The 26,376-nt window shown below is 34.9% G+C and overlaps 1 long non-coding RNA gene and 1 pseudogene across 1 annotated transcript in view; one reads left to right on the top strand and one right to left on the bottom strand.

Annotated features, from left to right (window-relative positions):
* The window catches only part of LOC115285452, a 60,038-nt gene extending 34,541 nt beyond the window's left edge, over window positions 1-25,497 (top strand). Inside the window, exon 4 of the long non-coding RNA XR_003905533.1 lies at window positions 25,073-25,497. This is a non-coding gene — a long non-coding RNA (uncharacterized LOC115285452). The remainder of the gene's footprint in view (window positions 1-25,072) is intronic.
* Window positions 24,914-25,010, bottom strand: LOC115303406 (annotated as a pseudogene).
* Window positions 25,498-26,376: the final 879 nt, after the last annotated feature.

The following is a 26,376-nucleotide window of genomic DNA, read 5'->3' as shown; positions in this document are numbered from 1 at the left end:
GCCCAACATACAGTTTACAGCTGACTTGACTGCTGTCCCCCTACTTCCTACAGTGAGTGCTGAAATGACTGTATTATCTTCTAGGACTAACACATAAATATGTAAGTAGTATCTTTTAGAATGTCTATCTTTCATTTTATCAAAAGTGTTAAAACTGATCCAAACAAAGAGACAGCAGCTGTCATAGCTAGAAACTGTAGGTTTGAGTATCAATTTACTATGAGAATTGCACCATCCCATTCCCTTTCCTTGTGGTACTCTGGAGACTAGACAGGAGGTGTTAGAGAAATGGTAATAACAACAGAAAAGGAGATTCTTCAGTCACAATAAAGCGTCTATTTGATTAAAACTCAGCTCCAAGTAATATTTCCTACCCACAAGAGGTGCCCAAAGGCAGCAAAGGCATACTACCTCCTATCAAGACCAGTGAAATGGTGCTGTTTTATATACTCAGAAAACCTACAGCAATTGGGTGGGGGTAGCACAGTGAGATATGCACTTATCACATCTACTAAGTTCAGTTCAACTTAGTTTTGCACACTTCATCCTTATATACAACTTCAAATTGATGGTCACTGGGGTAGGGGATGAACATGCACACTGGCCATGTTTAGGTCTCACAAATGAGGGTTTACTTAAACATTTCACTCTTCACAGCTTCATGACACTTGCTCCAAATATAGGAATGCATGATGCTTTTTGCTCTCCAAAACCTGGGGAGTGGAGTCTCTGGGTTTTGGTTTTGGAATTTGCTCTGATAAGAACTTGCATATTAGATCTAACTTATATGCAGACGCCCGATGGCAGAAAGTAACCTCATTGTTAAGATAACATGACCTGTTTACCCCTACTCTTACATGAATGTGGTATAGTATTAATAAGAATATTTATTTTATATAGGTTTGATTGTCTTATAAATTTTGTTGTGCTGAATAATCCTGTAGTAACTATTGGTGATTTGAAACAGCTGTCTCTCATTAATTTTTACAATACCCTGTCAAAATGGTAGGGTAACTGTAATCTTTGTTTAAAGCCTTTCATTCAAAGAGGCCCCTTCATCTGGATTTTTGTTTTTCTGTTTGTCACAGGTATTATTTTTGTTTTAACAATTGTTCCTTCAGTTAAAAATGATTAATCTTTCCTTGTTTGTTTGGCAGGAAAACTCATAAAAAGGGAAATATACCTACAAGGCTTGATGGGAAGGGAATAGATTGAATATCAAGAATAATCATAGTCTCCTAATTTCAGATGTTCATAATTTGAATAGAGATCCTTCAGATAACTGTTACCAGATACAGCTTCCTGGGTGTTTTAGTTTCAGATGCTCTGCTTTATGGTAAAAAATGGGACTTGTTTATAACATCTGCACTTCTATTGCTCTTTAAATTAAAGAGAGAGAAAATAAAATATGTAATCTATAAAAATATTCTGTTTGGGATTTTAATGTTAAAATCTTGACACAACTTCTTTTTAGATTTATTCCTAAATAGAAATTATGTCAGATTACTGACAAGTTTAAAGTAGTGGACTAGCTAATATTTGTCAATTTTGTGAAACTGTAATTCAATTCTAACCTAATTATTTCTATAAGACATATTCTAAGTTCATAAAGAATACTTTGGAATTAAGACAAATTTCACTTATGTGTACAAGATTTATTCAAGTTTGGTTATGATCATTTTTTCTGTGAAAAGAAAGACAGGAGGGCAATGTGAGCCTCTGCAAGGGAAATTAAACACAGACTTTTAAAAAATGATTCCTTCATGTGAAAAAAAAAGTATTCATCTGGGAGTATACTTTTTGAGTAAATGTATCAGAGATAAATTTGTGTGAGACCAGATTGCAAGCATATTTTGAATTCTAATATTTTTTAAATGTTGTTTTCCTAAGATAAAACAACTGAGACAGTGGTAGGCACCAATTCCTGAAGATGGGCCATCAGTGGAGATGATCCAGTGAATAGGAAGTAGTATCCAAAGGCTGTATTAGTATCCTGAACAGTAAACAGGCATGGGCAGAGTGAATTAGGAGTTGGTAAACATATTTCTTTGGCTACATTAACACACAATTAGTAAATCTATCCTTTTTATGTGTCCCGTTTGATTGCTCAATTTGCAGATAAGTTGTCTTAAACTCAGAAATGTTAAATTTATAAGTTAAATTAGAAGTTATTCTTCAGTATTTGGTACGTTTATTATTTGATGGTCTGCTATTTCTGTATGCTTTCTAGGCTGCTACTGTGTTCACTGTCATAATTTTAATGGCTCCATACAATCAAGGTAATATTTACATAATTACCTTAATAAAAAAATATTTGATTGCAGTTGCTGTTTTTTACTTTTCTAGCCATCACTAATATTCATTTTATGAGAATCTTTGGACTAGACATTCATCCTTTTCCAGGTATCAGTGGATATCTTTAGAGAGATTCAGAGAAGAGGAAATATGGGCTATGTACATATCATTTAAAAATGCTTAAAAGATAGTGTTCCACAAGCAGAGAAGTATTTTGTGCCCCTGATGGCCACTTTTCTACATATAACATAGTTTCAGAAGTTGTATACCTGATTCTAGCATAATTTTGGGGGGGCTTGGCATGAATTAGAGTGCAATAATGCATTTTTTCTGAAAAAAAAAAAAAGAATAAAAGATTTTGCCCTAATTTAGCAAGTTGTTGTAAACATAGTACATTAGGACTGCCAACACAAAATTTTTGTATTAAATATTTTTTGCTTATCTTTATATAGTCATTTTAAAGCTAGTTTTCAATATTGACCTATAGAAATTTTCCAGATAATAATATTCAGACAGAAAATCACAAATAATATATTTTTAGATTTTTCTGAAAAAAGTATTTTTGATGTATTATTGATGTGTTGTTTTGATCCTTGACTAGGCTAATGTATGTTTGGATCATAATTGAAATTGGATTCATTGAGGGTTTTGCTTGATTTGTTGGTTGTGTATTTAGTAGTATTTCAAATGTTTTTTGATCTCAGATCTGTATAATGCTTAGTGTTAAAACACAAAACAAGAATACTTGATTTCATATATTTTTACCTTTGCAATTGCCTAACCCAGATTATTTTGAATTAGATAAGGAGCTCAATTAGCAATTAATATAACCAAAAGTAATTTTGCTTACTTAAAAGGGCTATAAAAGTATTTCATATTTGTTTCTTAAAAATGTATTTCAATATTCAGCTATTTTATTTTATGTACTCTTTTCCCCTAGGCTTATTAGGATGTAATTGACATAAAACATTGTGTGAGTTTAGGTGTATGGCATGACGAGATGATTTATGTATATAGTGCAAAATGATTACCACAATAAGCTTAGTTAATGCATTCATCACCTTACAGAACTAAGTTTCTTTAATGATGAGAACATTTCAGATTTACCCTCTTAGAAACTTTAAAGTATGTGGTACACTATTTTTTAACTATGGTCAGTATGATGAATATTAGATCTCTAAAACATATTCATTTGATAACTGGAACTTTATGCATTCTGACCAAGTTTGCCATACTACCACCATCCTCCAGCTCCTGGTAAACACCATTATAGCTTGTGTCCATTGGTTTGGCTTATTTAAAATTCCCCATACAAGTAAGTTCATACAGTATTTGTGTTTCTCTGTCTGACATTTCACTCAACATGATTGGCTGTGTATTTACACAATATGTTGTAGTACAAACCAAAAATCAATGTAGTAGCAGCTAAAATTGACCACTTTTATATGGTTACTTTTTTAGTTCAGAAACAAGGACAAATTATGTTACCAAAGGAACAGGACAGTTGATCTATTATTCTGTGTATAAGACTTAGACGATGATCACATCCAAAGAATATTTGTGAAAATTAATACTTTGACTTATAGAATTACTGACAACTCACAAAATGTTGGCTGATAGTGAGGATTGTCATATACTCAATTTCTTACTTTCCAATCCAATTCAGAGACCGTATGTGATATATGACACTAATTCAGGTGTCATAAATTTGCACTTGAATCTACACATGGTAATGTTTTATATTTATGAAAGATTTTCCTGTTATATTACTGTTTACTAAGTCTCTATATCTAAACAAAAATTTCTCCAGTTTATGTAACCCTTGAGTCTATGTCCAGTGGCAAACCTGGAATAATACAAGAAAGGAGATGGTAAGGGATAATGTTGGTCAGAATATCATGCTTGCAATGTCTGGTGGCATCTCCCACAAATCAAAATTTCAAGATTACATGTCATTCTTGATACACTGAGACCTTATGGTAGTCAAAGTTCCATGAAATTTAAAAGAAGTCATCCATGTAATGACACTATCCTGGTGTTATTAATATTACATATTTTAGGATGAAAATTTCCACTCAAGCATTGTGAACTAGAATCCACCTGGTACCACTGTGACCTCTATCAGAAATGTCTGGTGCAAAGTGTGTATAAGCTTCCAAGATTGTTCACTTGTTTACACTTGTTTATTTTTCCCATAAAACACGATGAGACAGTGAATTCTCTTAATCTTTGCTAGGAAGTACTTCTCCATCCCTATTCTCTCTCCTAAAAGGCCGAGGCTTTCAGATAAATGACAAAATGGGGCAAAAAATATTAATTCCTTTGAGCTGCAATATTAAAAATAGTTTACTCTTTGTATGATCTAACCTTGATCTGAAGTCAGCAAACTATTGCTTTCAATGATCAATAGAGTGACTCTTAGTTATAGCTTGGGACAGCTTGGGGAATTTTATGTGTAGTCTAAGGTATAATTATTAATAGTCTCTCTTTCACTCTTACAGATTATACTGGATGATAAATTGTATAATCAAACTACTTAGAAGACCATCTCAAATCTTTTTTCTCCCTATTTCATAGCTAAAACTACAAAGGCCTCTGCTTCCCTGCTTAAGGAACTTCTATTCAACGCTCTTTTTTGAGTACTCTGGAAATTCAAGGCAGAGCTTAAAACTTTAGAAACTTCTTGTTAAAGGAGAAACCCAGTTTTAACATCTTAGTTACATGATATAGTAGAAAAGGCCTTGGCTGTTAGAGTGAGAGAAAACCTAGGTTTGCATTTCAGCTTTTATACTTGGTAGCTACTATGCTTTTTCTCTTATAAAAAGTCTTAACTTTCTGACCAACTATATAATTCATTATTTATTTTTTAAAATTTTTTAATATTTTTTAAAATTTATTTTTGAGAGACAGAGAGACAGTGTGAGCAGGAGAGGGTCAGAGAGAGAGAGGGAGACACAGAATCTGAAGTAGGCTTCAGGCTCTCAACTGTCAGCACAGAGCCTGCTGCAGGCTTGAACCCATGAACTGTGAGATTATGACCTGAGCTGAAGCTGGACGCTTAACCAACTGAGCCACCCAGGTGCCCCATAATTCATTATTTATGGCTTCGTTTTCTTATTCCCTTGTAGTTTTCAAGAAGGTGGAAGGTTTTTAATTTTTTTTTTTTTTAGTTTTGGCACTGTATATCTTGGTTCTAAAAACAATGCTTTCATATACTCTGTGCTCAATAAATATTTGTCAAGTGAAGAGAAGTAAGGGATGACTTTGGGTCATCAGTTTCCATAGTAATGAGAAGTAAATATAAGCACGACTGTATTTTTGACTTGAAATAACTGTAAGCTTTTCTTCTTACTCCTAAAGCACTTGTCGGTAGTGTTTAAAAATTTTTTGTTAAAAATTATCTCTTCCTTTTTATTATATTATTCACTTATTATTTAACCTAAGCTATTTAAAAATGTCTAACTTAGGACCATTGAAATATGGAAACTATAAGTCATTCTATGCTCTAGAGAAAAGATGCCATGAGGTCCTTAGGACATTTCCAAATAGATGTTCAAAATAATCCAGATGATGTATCATATTAAAATATTGCCTCCTAAAGAAATGTTTCACTCTTGAACTTCACTTATATCTAAAATATAAGTCAGAAATTCAGATTACAACCCTATAACATTGGCATTGCAGTCACCAAAAGTAGTGCAGGACTATAATTCATGAAGTGATTTTTTAACCTCCAGCACTATAAATAGATGAATACATTTGGATTCTTTCTTATATTCATCTCTTAATGGCCTAAATTTCCCACTGGTCTATTGCACTACCACTGATAGATTTGGAATACAAAATACTTTCTAAGGAATTTTCAATCAGTAAAAAGTTTCTGAATGGTAAATAGTATAAAAATCAAATCAAAAGACAAATAACAAACTAGGGAAAATACTGCTTGAACACACAATAAATTACCAATTTTCTTAACTTTTAGAAAGAATACAACTCATTCAAATGGGAAAAAGTCAAAAAAACAAAAAACACAAGATACCCAATAGAACAACTGGCACAGTATATGAAGAGACAGTTTACAAAAAAAAATAAATATAAATAAAGAAAAGTAATAATGAGATTACTTAGTAAACATATGAACAGATGGTCAATTCTGTGCATAACTAAAGGAATGCAAATGAAAACAAGAAATTATTTTCACCAATACATTGAAGAATATGAAAATGTTACTGATATCAAACACCATTTAGAGTGTGAGGAAAAGTGTGTACATTAAATACATTTTTATATATCTGATGATAGTATAACTTTGCACAATATTTTTAGAGAGAGAGCAAGCACATGAGTGGAGGAACGGCAGAGGGAGAGAGAGAGAATATTACCACAGCCCTCCAATGCGGGGCTTATCTCCCGAACCATCAGATTATGACCTGAGCCAAAATCAAGAGTCTAGGCTGAACTGATTGGGTCACCCAGGCACCCCTCATTTATCTTTCTTAAAAAGATATTGCCTTATTTTTTCTGGTGTCTCCATTCCTTACTATAGTATCAGACAACTTTTACATGCTGACTAAATGTTACTTAACCTAATTAACAGGAAAACATTCATGAACTGGTAAATTTTGACCCCCATGGAAATAATGATACAGTAGGCAGTAAGTCAACATACTTTCCATTGAATATTTCAACCACACAAAAAGAAATTGGACTGAAATATATTCAAGGTTATGAGATAATCTCCAAAGTGTTATAATTTATGGCATCATGGCAGAGCAGCTAAAATGGTAAGTGGAATTATGATTAAATATGGAACATGATTTTTAATAGACAGATATTTAAGGTTCATTCAAGTCTGCATGTGAGTCCACAAAGCAGCTCATGCCCATCTGTTGTCTTCTTACTTTATTCAATCGCTATCAATGGATGCCAAAGAGGAGTTACTACTTCTATATGAATCTTAGCACAAGGGCTTTAGATAATTAAAAATGATAGAATTGGGACAGACTGCTAAACATAAACAGAAGGGTAAAAAGACATCTGGCATAATTAACAGTGAATAAACCAGGTTTAACTAGCCTGAGTATAAAACACATTGGAACATCATGAAAAACTGAAAAACTTCTGTCGAGAGATAATTCTGCTGATATATAACTTAAAATATTACTCTTCAATTGAATTTTTATTAATTGGGACATTTCCATATAGTGGGATATTTGGTTTTTAGATTTCATCTACTCCTGCTGTTTATTTCTCAGTTGAAGGTATAATCTTTTGTTTGTGGCATTGAAATTGGCTTATGTAAAGATGATTATGATGTACATTCAGAAAATTGTGACTTCAGGTGAGACATAAGCAGCAGGAACAGATGAACTCTTAGCAATAGAGAAACTATTTTCATGCAAATATCTCCGCAGTGACAGAAAGATGAGAAAAAGAGAATTACAGAACACAGAGGGCTTATACAAATATTATTTCATGATATTGAATGATTTTCTAGGTTTTTTCTTTTTTTTGCATGTAGAAGAATCAGTCAGAAGGCTTTTAGAAATATATTTATATGTGGTTATAAATACCATTAAGCCAGTTCTCTAAGAGAAATTATATTTACTTGTTTCCATTACTAAATCAAAAACAGTTTTAACAGGCATTCCCATTCAGCTAGTTTCTGAAAACCAGAAGTTGAGCTATAGTTTAAGCATTTAAAATCCAAGAAACAAATTCATTCAGTAAAATGAGAACTTGATATATTATTTGATGAGATGTGTTCTCTTTGGATGTTTTGTACAACAATCTTGATTATTTTTTAAAGGAAAAAAAGAGAAACGGAAGGTATAGTCAACTAGAGTAGATATAGATGCATACACTATCCAAATTATAGCAAATTGAGATAATCAACAGTCTATGCACACTAAACCTTAATAGTGTCCTCAAACCTACTTTAACAGTTTTCATTTGTCAGTTCCTAGGTAGGGATAAAATATAGAAGTCAGGTTATAATACCTGTCACATGCTATTTCCCGTGATTTATGGATAAAGCATCAAGAAGATAAGAGATTATACCTTATAAGAAAATAACATAAAACTACAATTTTCAATCACATAATATTTAGTTTGTGAATTGGTTCTTCATAGGCATATGTCATTGACCTCTATCGCAATTTGGAGCTCGGATATTATCAGTAAACATGGAATAATATCACTCACTCTTGGTTATACCCAGTTTCTTTCAATTAAACCTGAAGATGGGACTCAGGTATTAGTCACAGATAAAATGGCACACTGATAGAGCATGGTTAAGAGCTAGAATCTAGCCAAAAGGCAAATCCAGTCTCTGTCATTGGATGAAGAAAGTTGCATTGCCAGACCTATCAAATATACTGAGCATATAGTTGTAGGGATATGGAAAATCTTCTTTCCCTCTTTGTCTCTCTCTCTCTTGCTCTCTCTTTCTCTCTCTTTCTCTGTGTGTGCCATTCTAGCAAACTTCTTTACTTGATATAGACTCTATATACTTTATAGAAAATATATATGCATATTTTGTACATTTTTGACTTCTATCCTTGTTGATTACAAAATAGTCTCATCATCAAGGTGATAGATGTACTGCTATTGATCAATGCTAAAAAAAAGTTTATTTGGAATTCATTCCTATAGATAGTCTTTAGCATGTCTTCAGGCATTAACAGTATGACATATTTGTCCCTGCATTTGCTATATCCAAAAAATGACTTTCTCTAAAATCATTTTCAGTGTTTTTCATTTTATCTTTATTAATCATTATAATTGCTTAACAAACTTTAATTTTCCTTTTATTGTGTTTGAGTGCCTATGTTCCTGTGTAATGTTGTAGTGTATTAGAAATTTACTGAGTACCTAAAGTTGGTAAGACATTAGATCAGACTCTACATATTCAGTGGCAAACAACTGAGGCATAGGACCTGCTTTCACAATCCTTATAAGTCGGTGGGAGAGACAGAAAGTTAAATAAGTAAATACACATGTAACCATCCTAAAAGTTGTTGAGTGCCATCGAGGAAATAAATGGATAATAATAAAGAGTAATGGAAATATGTCTTATTAGTAAGGAAACGCCTTTTGGTGAAAGAGATGTTTTAGCTGATGGAGAAGACAGATGTGAAGTTTGCAGAACAGCATTTCATGAAAAGGAAACAAGAAGATTAAAAAAATCCTAGGTTGAGCTTGACCCTTTCTCTCCCACCCTTGTTTATTTACATTTATAAAATGAAATATAAATTTTTTAATATGAATGTTCAAGGGATATGTTGAAAACCATGACATTAAAATTTATACAGGATTAAGATAAAATAAAACATTGTAATCTATGTCCTGAATGGTGCAGTTAAAAGCCACGTAAATGGAGTAGGAGAAGAATAAAGCAAGAGGATTTGAGTGGGTTTCAAGTGTGAAACCTTCAAAGGTGAAGGGAAGGAATAGTGAGCGAGTGCTTTTCTGGGAAGGTGTCACTTACGCTTGATTCAATGTTAACCACTGATTTGAGAAACCACCTTATCTTACTCAGTTACAGTATTGCTTTATTGTTACCATAATACTGATGTCATTGCTATACTTTAAGGAATAATGTAGTCACTTGTAGCAAAAATAATTTTGGTCCTGGTAGTACTTAGAAATCACTAACCAGGGCCACTTGGGTGGCTTAGTCGGTTAAGCATCTGACTTTGGCCCAGGTCATGATCTTATGGTTCATGGGTTCAAGTCCCACATTGGGCTCTGTGCTGACAGTTCAGAGCCTGAAGCCTGCTTCAGACTCTGTGTCTCCTTCTCTCTCTCTCTCTGCCCCTCCCCTGCTCATGCTCTGTCTCTCTCTGTCTCAAAAATAAATAAACATTTAAAAAAAATAAAAAAATAAAAGAAATCACTATCCAGACTCACATAGTCATTCAGTCTATACCCCATGATTATAGTTCCTCTCACCCTTCTCCAGGAAAAGCCCTCATCTTCATTAACCTGGCTAGTTGTAACAGTGTAGTCCTTTGTTAAGTCTACTCTGCATTCTAGCTATAAAAAAACCCAGGAGCTTATACATAAAACAGCATAAACCCAGAGAAGAAACATTCCTCACATTTATAGGCCCATTTTTTCCTGCAAAAATTGAATATCAATTTATAAACTCTGTTTTATTTCTGCACAGCTTAAAAGTCATATGAATTCACATAAATAGAGTTGAATAGGTATTTTATTAGCTAGGAAATAAACTAAGTGACTCTGATAAGGAGATGCTAAAATAAAGAGCCTAAAAAAGACAGAAGTCATTTCTTTTCCCCCTTCTTATATCAAAACTCAGAGGGAACTATTTAAGGTTGAGAGTCAGCTTTGTTCTGTGAGGTTATCCAGGGACTCAGGTTCCTTCTTTCTCTGCTTCATTGTCCCCTAGGGTGTTGTCCTTATCTACAGAGTCAGAAAAGACTCAGAGCTGTACCCTCCTATAGTACAGTAGAAGAGAGGAAGGGAATGGGGAAATGAACACCCAAACACTATAAAGGCAAGACTCAGAAGTTGCGCACCATAGTTCTGTTCACATATTGATGGCAAAATCAATTGGATTGCCATAGGAAGCTACAGAGGAGGTTTCGAAACATAGCTTTAGCTGGGTAGTTATAAGCCCACCTAACATGAAGGTAAGACAGTTTGGTCCAAGACACTAAAAGGAAGAAGGAATGGATCAATATTAAGAAAAATTAGTCTCTGATACAAAGAGTATTCTTAAAACACATGATCATTCCCATAGTCTTTCATAATTGATATTCAAATATCACCTAGTCTTCAATTATGACAGATATAATCTTGGTATTTAATATAGATTCTATACCTCTAGCTGAAAAATACTTGGTAATGTTTTGAGCGGACATTTATCAACTTCCCTAAGAAATCGTTTGGAGGACTTTTCCCTGCTTGTTCCTCAACACAAAACAAAACTAGACAAGCACAGTTGTACTAGTCATTTATTACTTTTTATTCCACAAATAGTTAATAGGCATTTATTACACATTGGGTGCATAGCAGATTCCAAATATACACTGGTTTTCAAAATGCACGTGGTCTCTCTACTCATGAGGCCAGTCGGCCAGTAACAAAAATAGACATTCAAAATATTCACATAAATGAAAACTTCCAAGCATTGTTATGTGTCATGGGGGAGGTAAATAGTGCCATGGGATGCAAAATAGGAAGGTAGTGTCTAGTCAAGGAGTTGTGGGAAGGCTCCTCTGAAGAACCGACGATTAAAGGGAGATCTGCTGGAGAGAGTCAGAGCTACCTAAGGGATAGAGGAGGGTGGGGGGTGACAGTGCTCCTGAGAGAAGGAACAGCAGACTCCAAGGTGCTCCTGCGGGAGTGTATTCAACACTGGCTGGGGAGCGGGAGAGGCGGGGAGTGGAAGATGAGTGAGAGGAAAGCACAGAAGGAAAAGAGGCGAACTGAGCCAGAGAGCTAGGTAGGAAGGAGATTAGCTGGACCTTGGAGATCTTATTAAGAGTTTTGTTGTTTATCATCAGAGCAGTGAATTGCTATTGAGGTGACTAAGCAAGGAGAGAAGTGATCAGATTTCCACATCAAAATGATCCTTCTGACAACAGTGAGGAGGGTGGTCTCCTAAGGATACAAACTGTGGAGATTTGTTCTTTCCAGTAGCCTAGGTAAGCGTTAATTACTAATGAATTGGATAGATCATTCTCTAAATACATCTGTGGACACTTTGTGTAATTTTAAAGAAAAAGAATTGCTATACATTTTATAACCAATCATTCTAAAAATAACCTGAGCCAGAAGAGCATGCAGTATGGTATTTCTTACATTTTTATACATGCATAAATGTGTAAATGCTTACACATTAGACATTTAAAATAATTTTCTAATGTTTTCATGAAGTAATAAATATAGGAGATCAGAATTTGAAGATAAGTATTTAACTAAAGAAAGATACTTTTCTTTTAATCAATGACATTATTTAAATTGGAAACAAAGGAACATTCAAATGGAAATTATGTATGAACGTTTGCATGTATAGATGAATATGAGAAGTAAAAGAAATTTCAATGCATTATTAATCTGACTGTATCCAAGAGGACTCTGGTATGATTAAGCTTTTAGATATGGATAAAATAAAACAAAAGGAAACTATTAAAGTGCTTAAAGTTGTTGCATCCAAAAGCCACCCACCACATCTCATAAATTCAAATATATTTTGATTCTACATAAAAAAGATGTGATGTGTAAAAGAGCCACTTATAAGTATAAGTTTACTTATACTTAACTGACATAACTCTTTAACTACATTTACATTATTTTTTTCTTTTCTGTTTTTAAATCTTTATTTATGTTTTTTTTTGAGAGAGAGAGAGAGAGAGAGTAAGCAGGGGAGAGGCAGACAGAGGGAGAGAGAATCCTAAATAAGGCTCTGAGATGCAGGGTTTGAACTCACGAACAATGAGACCATGATCTGAGTTGAAGAGTAGAGGCCAAAAGTCTGACGCTTAACTGCCTGAGCCACCCAGGCACTTCTGTTTTTGTTTTCTACATGGATAGTTATAAAGTCGATCGGAAAGGGAGAATTTATCTGGATATGTTTAAATTAACTATTAAATATTTAAGAATTGTGCCTTAGCAGAAATTCTCACAGATAAAAGCTTTACGCTCACTGTTTAACTTCAAACACATGACTGTTCAAGGGAGCAGAATGTAAGGAGCAGCTTGCAGAGAAAGGTGGGCCCAGTGGAGAATTTGTTATGCAAAAAGATCTTAGAGTAGATATGGGAGAGTCAGGGTGAGTGTCATTTGTTTAGCTGGCCACTGTCTTCTTCGCACAGGACACAGTTTTTCCCCTTTAATGTGCACATATCATGATTTCTTGTTTTTTTATTATAATAAAACCAAGTTCTCTGATTATAGTTGAAATTAATTAGGGCTTATCTAAAAATTTTAAAATGCTAATAAAAGTAAATGAGGAAAGAACAGTAGATTTAGCACTCTGGCTTCAATATTAATGAACATTTGATCTATTTATTGCAATCAAAATATAACTTTGGAACTGAGTATAATTACTCTGACTTGGGTAGTTTGGTAGCAAATAACTTTCTTTACATGTCAAGAGATAAAGCAAAATGGCTATCACACTGAGGTTCTAACTTAACTTAAAATAATATTGAACGTAAAATTAAAAGAAAAAAATGAATGTCTGTTATTTTACGCAATCAATAGTATTGCTATACCTCTAGGTTCAGAGCATTGTCCTGGTTAGTAAGTTAAAATGGGGAAGTTTGAGACTTTCTTGGGAGACAGACTTGGCTGTAAAACCATGCTCTGTATGATGGTTAATTTTATGTGTCAACTTGCTGAGGCCATGTCACTCAAACAAACACCAGTCTAAATACTGCTGAGGGTGTTTTTTGTATGAGATCAGCATTTAAATCAGTAAAAAAATGAGTAAAGCAGATTATTTCCCATAATGTAGATGGTTCTTGCCCAAACAGGTGGAGGCTTTAAGAGAGAAAAAGACTGAGGTCACCCAAGGAAAAGATAATTCTATTTCCAGGTTACCTTTGGGCTCTAACTGCAACATCAACTATTCCCTGAGTCTCTAGCCTGTTGGCTTCCAATTTGGAACTTTTCAGCCTCTAGAATCATGTGAACCAATTCCTTAAACTCTTTCTCCCTCTTCCCTTCTCCTTTCTTATAATATAATATAATATAATATAATATAATATAATGATATAATATAATGATATAACAGGAACAATGTTTATGCCATGTGGTCCATTATGAGTATTATACCATGTTTTTTAATGATGATGATGATGATGATGATATATACAATTAGAATAAAGTGGCTTGAATAACTGTATATAGTTATTCTTATTGGAAAAGTCTGCTACTGATGCCATTCAATCTCTTCATATGCATGTGTTACCAAGGAGGCTTACATTTTTCAAAAAATTCTTGATCAATTTAACATTAAAATATTATTTCATTTTGTTTTGTTTTGAGAAGCCAGAAAGATGCATTACTTATAAGTGTCTTTAAGTTGGATTCCATGGTGCTGTGAGGATCAAGTCTTTCAATTTCCCATCTTCAGTGATGGAGATACTGTTGGGTCTAGGGGCTTTGCTATGATTCAGGACAGAAATGGTAGAATGATGTTAGGAAAGCCATTATCCTAAAAGTGAAAGACCATTTTCTTTATCCATCCATCTGTTAATGGGCATTTAGGTGATTTCTATATGCAGTGGAATATTAATCAGCATTAAAAAAAAGGAAATCCTGCGATATGAAACATTGATAAACCTGAAGGACCATACGCTGAGTGAAATAAGCCCATTAGAGAAGGAAAAATACTGCCTGACTCCATTTATGTGAAGAATCTAAAATCTAATTGAACTCTTAGAAATGAATCTAAAATCTAATTGAACTCTTAGAGAGAGAGTGTGGAATAGTGATTACCAGGGAATAGGGGGCAGGGCGGGGAGGCAACCGAGGGTTGTTAGTCTTTTGGTATACAGTTGTAGTTACACGAGTTAAATACGTTCTAGAGATTTGCTATCCAAATCGTGGTTATAATTAACAATTCAGTATTGGTCACTTAAAAATTCGTACAGAGGGTAGATACTATGTTAATTATTCTTATAACAAAAAGAAACAAATAAAAAGGGGAAGAGGAAGTTTTGGAGGTGGTGGGTATGTTTATATCCTTGATTGCAGGGGCAGTTTCACAGATGTAGGCCTCTCTCCAAATGCATCAAATTGTATACATTAAATATGTCCAGTGTGTATTGGTGTATCAATTATACATCAGTAAGACTGCCTAAAAATCAAGGAGCAAACAGCTTTCTTGAGGAAGAGACTCACAGGCCACCATGCAGTAAATTATAATGGAAAGGGGAAAAGTTGAGCTGGGAGAGCACAGTCAATCAATGTTAACACAGTGAGAAAGGGAATGTTCTGGCAGTCCAAGCAGACTAACATGGTCTGCCACTTTCTGGTAGCTTGACCTGAAAAAGTCACTCACTTCTGCCTTACTCACCCACCTTATTTCTGTCATGTACGAAGGAAGATCATACCAATATGACAAAGCTGTTGTAGCACTTAAATATTAATATGTATAAATATAAGGGCTCTGTCTGTATTGTTCACCTCCATATTCTAAGAGAATAAAAGTCTGCTTGGAATTGAGTCTCTATAGGATTTATTACTAATTCATGAATATCAGAGGCCTGGTACACCTAATTCCTTATAGTAGGCGAGAAGGTTATGGTGGTTGCTAGCTCTATTCAGTGTGATTAAAGGTGAGGGGAATGAAAACAATTTTTATAGAAGATAGGTTACCTGGAAAAAAATTCAGGTGGTACTCATTGTAAAATAACAAAATCAGTAGTTCACACAGTAAACTGTGGTGCAGAAATAAAAAGAAGTCAGTGAGATTTAAAATGGATGGAAATGACATTATGCAAAAAAGCCTTAAGGTGAGGCTTCTTGAGGTCTTTAAAGATGAACAGCAGTTGGAAAGAAGCAGCTGTTTAATGTAATATTTTCACTGTTAACCATAAGAGAAGCATCAAAAATGCATTGTATTCAAATTGGAAAACTATGATAATTATTAAATACCTTGTTAATTAAGTTCACCTCAAGCAGCCCTCTTTGACTTTTAATTTTTTAGCAGTAGTCTCACCAATGAAATTGCTTTATAGGGAAATGACAACTACCAGCAGAGAGTAAAAAGTTCAAATTGGTTAAAACCTCATTCTCAGGGTGCCTGGATGGCTCAATCGGGTAAGCATCCAGCTTCAGCCTTCAGCTCAGATTATGATCTCATGGTTCGTGGGATTGAGCCCCTCATCAGGCTAGCTGCTATCGGCTTAGAGCCCACAGGGACCCTCTGCTCCCCCAGCACGTCCCTCTCTCTCTCTTTCAAAAATAAATAAATGTTCTTTTTAAAGCTACTTTTTTGCATGGACCTCAAGTATATTGTAGTATAGAGGTGGAATTTAAGGAAAGGTATTAAGCAGGCTGTGTTTTAGCTTATGGGCAAGTAATAAATTGTATCATGTATCTTGAATGTATCATAGATAAGCTGCTATATAACGATCGCCACTTCAGATAGCTGTGAAATTAGGTGATTAACTAGTCGTTACTTAACCTTCTAATTTCTGTATAAGTCTAATTACATGAAACAGAAGTTGGTGTTTTGATTTTTTACTTTGCTTTTCTGTTTGGAGTGTCATTGCAACTACTGTATTGTAAAGGAGGGAAAATAATTGCATATGTTAAAAAAATAAATTGTGTTACATTAAAAAAAAAAACTATTTTCATTTCCAAAAAAAAAAAAGCTCACTCTCAACCACTTGTGGTTCTGAAAGAATGAGTTTTACTAAATGGGTCAGAGTCACAGTAATTTTACTGAGTCCCTGTAAGGCCATCACACTTTAAATATGAGGAGGTATTGACTTTAGTAATAGGATGCAACCATTGTGAACTATATGAATGCTGATTAAGTTGTGTGTGGTATATCTGTGTTTTCATCTTTTTAAAGTAGCAGTGTTTCATTCACAATTCCTTCAGAAAGTAAAGTTTTGGAGCACTGTCATTCTTACTAATATATCTTTACAAGGAATATAGAGAGGGATTTTATGATTTATTTCAATAAATATGAAAAAAGATCTAAACCAAAATTTATTAACATGCAAGTGATTACACTCAGTTCTCAAGGAACCTTGTTTTAATCTATTAATGCCTCCATATGAGCCTTTAAGTTCTCTCATAACAAGGTAATTCAAAGTATTGAGATAAATCCTGAAATGAATTTCTAGTCATATTTTTGTCAGGACAAGATCCTATTAGTCCCTTTCTGTTTGCATTTTCAAATAATTTTAGTATTAGGTAGGCCAAATATGGAATATTACATGATCATTGGCAAATATTCACTGTCTTTTCTGAAGTACTATTAGTCTTCTCTACCTAATTGCTAATTTTGGCCATATGACATAACTAACAAAATGTCATAGAAAATTGTTAGGTATCAGTACTCTTTTCCTTTACCTTATCAGTTAGCAATTTTCCAGGACAGAAGTCCTTCTATTAGCCTAATTTTTGAAAGTAGTCACTGCAAAAGAGATCCACAGCCAACCCATGATCATTATGGAGCATACATAAGAAATAAACATTCCTTGTTGTAAGTCACTGAGATCTGAGGACCTTATGTCCCTGTAACATACAGCACATTATTATGGCACATTAACCCAAACTCTTCATCATGGATTTATTCACTCACATCACAACTACTTTGAATACTACACCATATCAGGCTCTAGACACAGAGGTTCTTAATTTTTTTTATTATGTTTATTTATTTTGAGAGAGAGAGACAGAAAGAGACAGAGTGTGAGCAGGGGAGGGGAAGAGAGAGAGGAAGACACAGAAACCAAAGTAGGGTCCAGGCTCTGAACTATCAGCACAGAGCCTGATGTGGAGCTCAAACCCACCAACTGCAAGACCATGACCTGAGCCAAAGTCAGATGCTTAACCAACTGAGCCACCCACACCCCTCTAGATCCAGAGGTTCTAATGCCAGTCAAAAGTAGATTATTTTATTGCATCTGTGGAACATAGTATGGAATGACCATGCATCATGATGATATTTTGTTACTGCACTCTCTCTCTCTTTTTAAAAATATTTTCAATATGCTCACTATCACAGAGCATCGTTCTCTCTGTCAAATTGTAGAAGTAGCAGTATCTGACCATTAAGGATAAAAGGAATTTGAAAAATGGAAGAGCAGAAAAAAGATAAGGCCAGAAGGAAGGTGGTATTTTAGTTCATACAGAAGGCCTCAGATGTTATTATATGTATCTCTGTGAGGATTGATCAAAGCAGATGAAGTTGGAGCCCTGTTTATCTTCTCTTTGTCTTCCTCTCTACAGGAAGTTTCAAATTGTCCTTTGAGTTATTTTATTTTAGGTTGTACCTGAGGCTCAGCATTGAACTTCCATATTCCTAAGTTTAGAATTAATAATATTTTCTTTTTTTATTCTTGGAATTAATAATATTTTCTAACTCTAAAATAAATCCCTGTAAATACAGAGTTTAAATTATACAGTAAATTATTGTCCTGAATCTCTAAAGTATTATAACAATAAATCTCTTTTTAACTGCAAATATCTTGCTTCTAGCTTGACTCATAAATTTATATAAATGATTTTCTATGTTATATATAATCAATATATAATATCTACAGAGCTTATCAACTTACAATGGAGGTTTTTCCCAATAATCCCATCCTAGGTTAAAAATATTGTAGGTCCAAACGCAGTAATACATCTAACCTACCAAACATCATGGCTTAGCCTAGTCTACCTTCAGTGTACTCAGAACACTTATATTAGCCTACAGTTGGGAAGATTGATCCAACACAAGATTATTCTATAATAAAGGTTGAATATCATATGTAATGTTATGACTGCTGTACTGAAAGTGAAAAACAAAGTGGTTGCATGGGTACACAATGATTGTCAGTGTGTGAGGTGTTTACATCGTGATCTTCTAGCTGCCTGGGAGATGCAGTGAGCTGTCCTTGCCCAACATCACAAGAGAGTATCATACCTCATACTGCTAGCCCTGGAAAAGATCAAAATCAAAATCTGAAGTGCAGTTTGACTGTCTAAGTATATTGTCCCACCATTGTAAGATCAAAAAAGCATATGACAAACCATTATAAGTCGAGGACAGTCTGTATAGTCTGTTTATACAATAGAGACATATACAGTACTAAACCTTGGTTTGAAAGCATACTTCGTTCCAGAAACATGTTTGTAATACAAAGCACTTGTACATCAAAACGAATTCCCCATAAGAAATAATGGAAACTCAGATTATTCATTCCACAACCCAAAAATATTCATTTAAACATGATTATAATACTGTAATGTAATACAAAATAATTAAAAAAACCCAAAGTATAAAGAAAAATAAACAAATTAATCTGCAGTTACCTTTGAAAACTTTTATGGCTGGTGTGAGGGAGATGAGAGAGAGGAGAGTTAGTGGGTAGGACGACTTTCACGTCGGATATTGACTACAGTACAGTATTAATAAACTTTTGTCATATACTGTATTTAATGGAACTGGCAATAAGGCAGCAGAGGAAAAGTCTATATCTGCAGGCAGCCTGACTTAGAGTGAGGCAGAGCATTCCTAAGCTCACTCTTGTATGGAAAAGCAAAGGACTGTCCACAGGTTCTTTGAAGTGACAACAAATACACTAGAGCCAGTTGTGGGTACCTTCCAACGTTCTGAAAAATCATTGATTTCTGCTAAACATGGTGGCCCGAGACAAAACATCCAAGCATGGGAGACGATCACCCATAGTCCCACAGCAAGAGAGAGAGAGAGAACCATTGTCTCAGTTGCGATCATGTGAAGTTTGGTGTCACATACTACTCATATTGCAAGATATATCTCATTTATCAGGTTAAAATTTATTAAAAATATTTGTTCATTTCTTACAGAACACCCACAGAACGCTTTACTCTCAATCAAAGGTTTTACCATATTTATTGTGTATTATATACTTATCTACATCCCTGTCTACATATCTATCTGTTTTGATCTAAGTGTTCTAACAAGTTTCTTTTTTTCTTTTCTTTTTTCAAAATGCTTATTTATTTTGAGAGCGAGAGCATGAACAGGAGAGGGGCAGAGTAAGAGAGAAAGAGAACCCAAACCAGACTCCACCACTGTGAGCACAGAGCCTGACACAGTGCTCGAATTTATGACCCATAAGATCATGACCTGAGCCGAAATCAAGTCAGACACTTAACTGATTGAGACAACCAGGTGCCACATAACACATTTATTTCTATTTTTTTTTCTTAAGAATTTTTAAATCCTGAGAAATGCTTACTTCTGGAAGAGGTAAAATGTGGGCTACTTTTTCTCCTGTATTTTCCCAATATGATGAGGAAGTAAAACATGGTCCCACTGAAAATCAAATCTTTAGAACATAAACATCATTTCTCATAGGACATAGTCAAGGCCATGATATAGCAGCAATCATGACTAATCACTTCCTTTTGAGCAATGACTGCTTTTACCAACATCACCTCTTGCTTTGACTTAGTCCTTTTTCTTCCTGGATAAAAATTATTAAATCATTAAATCAACACATTTCTCCACCTTCTGACAGTATCCAATCCAGAACAGGTCTCTACTTCTCTAGTGTCTCCACAAAATTACTGAATAGTACCCCATACCCCAGAAGAATTCCTCCCGACTTGCCCCCCCCCAACTCCTCCTGTTGTTATCCCTTACTTTAGAAAGCTAAACAAAAACTGCCTTTGCTTAAGTGCAAGAATTCCCCTTTTGATTTTTGTTTGGTGGATTACAGCAATAATGATACAATGCTCAACTGAACTCTTACTTAATGGCCACACACACACACACACACACACACACTCATAGACATTGCCCTAAGTGTCAATAAGTCTGTATACCACAGGGGAAAAAATTGTGTATTTTATGCAAAAAAGAAATGTTTCTGAGGAAGAACATTTTAGTACCATTCAGATTGTAAATGAATGGAAAATGCTCCTTTGTATATGTTTCAAAACGTCTGAGGAGAATCCATTCTCTTTTGGCTGCCTTACAGGATTGGCCATGTAAGGTGCTAAGCCATTCAAAATGGTGCTGGGAATACAAGTCAGTAGGCACAGAGAGTCCTGAGATGATCAATCATATCACATTTACTACTAAAACCAATATTTCCATTGTTTATTTTTTCTTGTTATTTCAAGCTCATGTTTCCTTGGCAGAAACAATGGGTGGGACAGATTCTGAGAATTTTACTAGCAACAAATACATGTCAAACATTCTTCACCCAAAGTATATATTCCAATGAAAAATAAATAGAATGTATACATTTTCCCCAGGAAGAATAACAATTTGTGAGTTAGTTTAGTTTCCTGGTCAGAATTCTGTGAATGCTTCAGCTATAGTCACAACTTGAGATTTGTTACTTTAAGGATATAAAGGAAGACTATAAAAAAGATTCATAACCTCAAATTACATTAACTGTACATTAAGGGAGATGCACAAATCCCAAGAAATAATGAAATGTCAGGGTTAGAATCATCCCTTTTCAGGTTTAGTGCTCAATCTCCTATGATCTTGCATAAAATGCTATTGCTGTTCACCTTGCTATTAGGAAGTACAATTGATTTGCTTGCAATATTTATTAGTGCATTAGTCATGTACATTAGCACCAAACTGGAAACAAATAATGCTTTACTTCCCTAAGTCTGTGGCAAGCCAATGCAAGTAAAAATGTAGGTAGCGATATAAATACTAGTGTGACTCACGCTCCTGAAATATCCTTCCTTTACCCAGATTTACCAGAAAATTTTAGATAAACATATTCCAACCATTTCAATCTTTGATGAGTTAGAACAGTTCACATTAGTCAGGTTAATTTTTGTTCTTTCAACTTGGTGTCCTTTGGACAAATTATCAATAAGAGGTCATGAAATAAATCAGGACTGAAAGGAACAGTTTCCGTGATAATAAACACATTAGATTAAACCCTGAGGCTTTCATTTTGCCAAATATTTATTTCAGCTCAGGTTGTCATCCCAAATTCTGCATAGGAATTTGTTCTTGGTTTCAAAAGAGAGAGAGAAATGTATCTTCAATCAAATAGGTAAGTCTGAGGGCCTGATATTATTCAAAACAATTGTCCCTACCATCACTATGACCACCACTGCTATCCTGTCTGTATCTATACCTAATTCAAGTCAACTTTAGACAGTTCACTCCATGACCACCTATGTCCATTTCTGCCTCTGGTTATTGGCACACAGAATTTTTCTGTAATAGAAACTAAAACTGGCTCTTCCAAAAGGACTTTGGGTTTCTGAAATCCTTACTTCTCATCATTCTGAGTTTTTTTCCAGGAGAAATCTTACCTTGTGGAACCGTACCTATCTTCTAACCATTCAATAATTTCCCAAGAAGGTTAGCCTCAGGACTGCCCACTACTCTGTTCACAGGGGATATTGGAGCAATAATAAAGAAGGGTTGATGGTCTTAATGCATGGCATTGGTAAAACAGGTTTATAAATATTGTGGGTTTATGTATTTTGTACTAGGATCCAATCTTTTAAATTTTCTTTTCATTTTGATTTAGTGGTATGTTCACATCACAATATTCTTTCAAATAATCCTTTCATTTTACTATTTGAGTCTTTGTGAAATCCACACTGTCCAATCTAATAAACTGCCACCATTTATTGTGTTATGTGTGCCAGATCCTGATACACTTCCTAAATGCCATAAAGCCCTTGCAAGATAGGCATCATTATCCCATGTGGCATATATTTTGCAAAAATAGCCAGAATCATACCTCCCATTAGACATGCTTTTTGCAACATGACTTTGCCATTCTTTATCAAATTGTCCCAGCTCTTCACTCTTGAGTCTGGTCAGATCCTGTGTCCTCTAATAAAGAACATAGAAGGGCTGTAGTGTGACATTTCTTATAGCTTTTCACTGGCCTAGCAACTTCTACTTCCTGTCTCTTCCTGTCTCCTGGAAACCAGTCACCATGCAGGATTTGTGACATCCCTGAGTCCACCGTACTGTGAAAAACTCAAGAAACTTAAAAAGATTATGAAGGATGAGATACTACATGACGAAAGAGAGGTCAAGGAGCATTAAGGTGGCAGGAGAGTCATGAAGAAATCACCAAAATCCAGTCAAATGCCAAAGCCCAGGTGCTAGATACTGTGAATCAGAGACTATAGTCCCCTTGTGCCAGGCCCAAATTCCTTGTCCATGGAATTGTAAACTTATGAAAATAGTTGTTACTTTTATCTGTAAGCTTGGGATTGTTCCTTAGGCAGAGATAGAGAGCTGAAACCCACCATTTTGAAGACAAAACAAAGGCTCAGGGAAGGTAAGAAGTTTTCCCAAGTCCACACAAGTCTAAGGTTGCTAAGCCCAGGATATGCATCACATTCTCTTAAATATATATCCCATGGTCTCAACTATAACATACTGCAGAACCTCAATGTATATCTAAAAATATTTTTCTAAAGAGACTCAAGTTGTAAGTAGTACTATAGGGAACATGTTACTTAAGAGAATAATCTCAGTTTATGGGCTACAACATATGTGCTTTTTATAACCAAGCAGATGCTGCTAATTACAAATTTATTTTATCTATTATTGAAACAAGCTGACATAGTCTCTACTTAGAGATACATTAATTTAAAATACGTATTTTTAAACCAACAGAACTACATGATTTTCTTTCTTTAAGAAAATAGGGGCACATGGGTGACTCAGTCAGTTGAACATCTTACTTCAGCTCAAGTCATAATCTTGCATTTCATGGGTTCGATCACCACATAGCAGTGTGCTGACACGTCACACCCTGCAACCTGCTTTGTTGTTTATTTTTTTTTAATTTTTAAATGTTTTTTATTTATTTTTGAGAGACAAAGAGAGACAGTGAGAGCAGGGGAGAGTCAGAGACAGAGGGAGACACAGAATCTGAAGACAGGCTCCAGGCTTTGAGCTAGCTGTCAGCACAGAGCCCAATACAGGGCTCGAACCCACGAACCGTGAGATCATGACCTGATGAGCCGAAGTCGGATGCTTAACCAACTGAGCCACCCAGGCACCCGTGGAGCCTGCTTTGAATTCTGTGTCCATCTCTCTCTCTCTCTCTCTCTTTCTCCCCCTCCCATGGTCATGCTCTGTCTTTCTCTCAAAAATAAACTTTAAAAAATTTAAAAATATATTTATTTATATTTTTACCAATTAATTCTAAATTTCCAAAATGTTCAGTAATATTTCAGATTGAATTTACCTAAATTATGATTTCCTATAAATTATTTACTTAGTGCTCAGCTATAAAAACAAGTCAGGGGTACCTGGGTGGCTCAGTCATTTGAGTTATCTACTCTTTGTTTTGGCTCAGGTCATGATCCCAGGGTGGTGGCATCTGGCCCTGTGTTTACTTAATATTCTCTCTCTCATCCTCCTCTGCCCTGCTCGCATTCTTTCTTTCTCGCAAATAAATAAATATTTAAAAACATTAAAGAATCACAAGTCAAATAAAGGAGAGGTGTTAGATAACATTTTCTAACTGAGATCTAGGTAAACTGACAAGATGAAAAAACTGTGAACAACTGACGTGCCTCAAATTCCACACTTCTTCTCTCACACATGTGTGCTGATTTCACACATGTCTTCCAGGTTTGACATCTAGACCCATGTTCAATTTCAGCAACCCACCACAACAACTAGAGCAAAACTCTCTCCACCAAGTTTTCATCAGTCTTGATTGAAGATTTAGGAAACACAAGGCAATGTTCATTTGCACTCAAAATTTCTTATAGTTTCTTCATCTATCTTTGGACTTCTTTTTGAATTTTTAGTTCATCTAGAGCCTAGTTTTACTAAAACTCTCTGTTTTCAATCTGTCTGTCTTTTGTTTTTTCTCTTTTGTCTTTTCTTTTTATGAGCACACCAAAGTAGTGATCCCCCAACTTTTTTATTTTATTTTATTTTTATTTATTTTCTGTTTGATTTTTAAAAAATATAGCATGCTTCATGAATTTGGGTGTCATCCATATGCAGGGGCCACACTAATCTTCTTTGTGTTCTTCTAATTTTAGTATATGTGCTGCACTTAATTTTATTTCTTTTAATGAAACACATTGTTATTTAAACTTTTTTGTTTTTCTTTTGCAGTTTGAGTTCCTGCCTCTGCCAATTCCCAGAGGCCCTGGTCTTCTACCCTAACTGATGCCATGAAGACATTTTCCTTAACAAGAAAATTTCCTCTCACAAGCAACTTTGTTGCTAGCTGTGAACACAACAATGCACTCATCATTTGTTTCTTGATTCTGACCACTTTCACTCTGAAGCCTTTGGGGAAGTTGCTTAACATGGTGTTGGCGTTCATGAAATAAATATTGAATAACAGCAACCTCAAAATGTTCCTGAGAAAATGAAGTGGAATAAGGAAGATTAAGCCTAATAGAATGAACGAACTTCATCAACAGTCATTTCCTTCCTGCTGATCTCCTGCAACCTTTCCTCATGCCTTTCTCCAAGCTATTAAAATCAATCTGGAGCGCTTCTTCATCTTTAAAATAAATGTTACACAGGATCAACAGAGCTTCCTGTTATTTAAAAATAAGTTTTTCTTATCCTCTTATTGCCTATTAGCTTCCACCCCTGTCTGTGGTTATACCTGATTTCATATATAATATAACCTATTTTCTAGGTATAAATGCAAGAAGGTAGGGAGATTTCCTTTATTCTGTTTTTATCCTGTACTCCTAAACTCTTGAAAAAGGAATTGTACCCTCAGAGAACAATTTTAAGTTATTCTGTTAAACTGCCCATGTACAATAATCATGCTAGACTGTGTGTAAAACGTGAAATTTTATTTTTTTCACAAAAATTATACTCTACAAAGGTATGAGAGAACGTTTTGTAAATAGTTAAAAGTTAAAATAAAGCTATCTTATCAGGCACAAGATATTTCTTGGTTTGATTTGGGGTTTTAGAAAAATTTGTACAGATTATTATAATTAACACAATTATAATTATAATCAAAATAATTGCAATGCTGTTCTCTGTAAATTTCAATGAGTGATGGAATTTTTAAATCTTTATGCTTTCCTTATTGATATCAGCCTCATGGATGCTTAAGTGAGTGAGAACTGGGAACGGAGACTCTGAGGGAGGGAGTGCCGACTCAAAGCGGAGCTGGGAAAGAGAGTGCCCCGAGACTTAGCCCTGGGCTGGCAGAGAGCATGTGTCCAGAGGCTTCACGGCACTGTGCAAGGCTGCACGCGTGCAGGGTGGCCCTGCAGGTTGGCACAGAATTTCGGAGAGTTGCAAGAGCAGCCTGCAGGAAGGTACAGAGCTGAGGGGAAGAGGAGAAACTGAAAGGTGACCTCAGCTCGTGGTGCAGTGGAGAGATAAACTTTCCATTTGCAGCCACTGGGCACAGGGAGAAAAACCCAACCCCCTCATCGGGCTTA

Source organism: Suricata suricatta, chromosome 1, assembly GCF_006229205.1.
Source record: "Suricata suricatta isolate VVHF042 chromosome 1, meerkat_22Aug2017_6uvM2_HiC, whole genome shotgun sequence".
In the NCBI taxonomy this organism is placed as follows: domain Eukaryota; kingdom Metazoa; phylum Chordata; class Mammalia; order Carnivora; family Herpestidae; genus Suricata; species Suricata suricatta.
The sequence above is the reverse complement of the archived record's forward strand: the minus strand, read 5'-3'. Positions and strand labels throughout refer to the sequence as shown.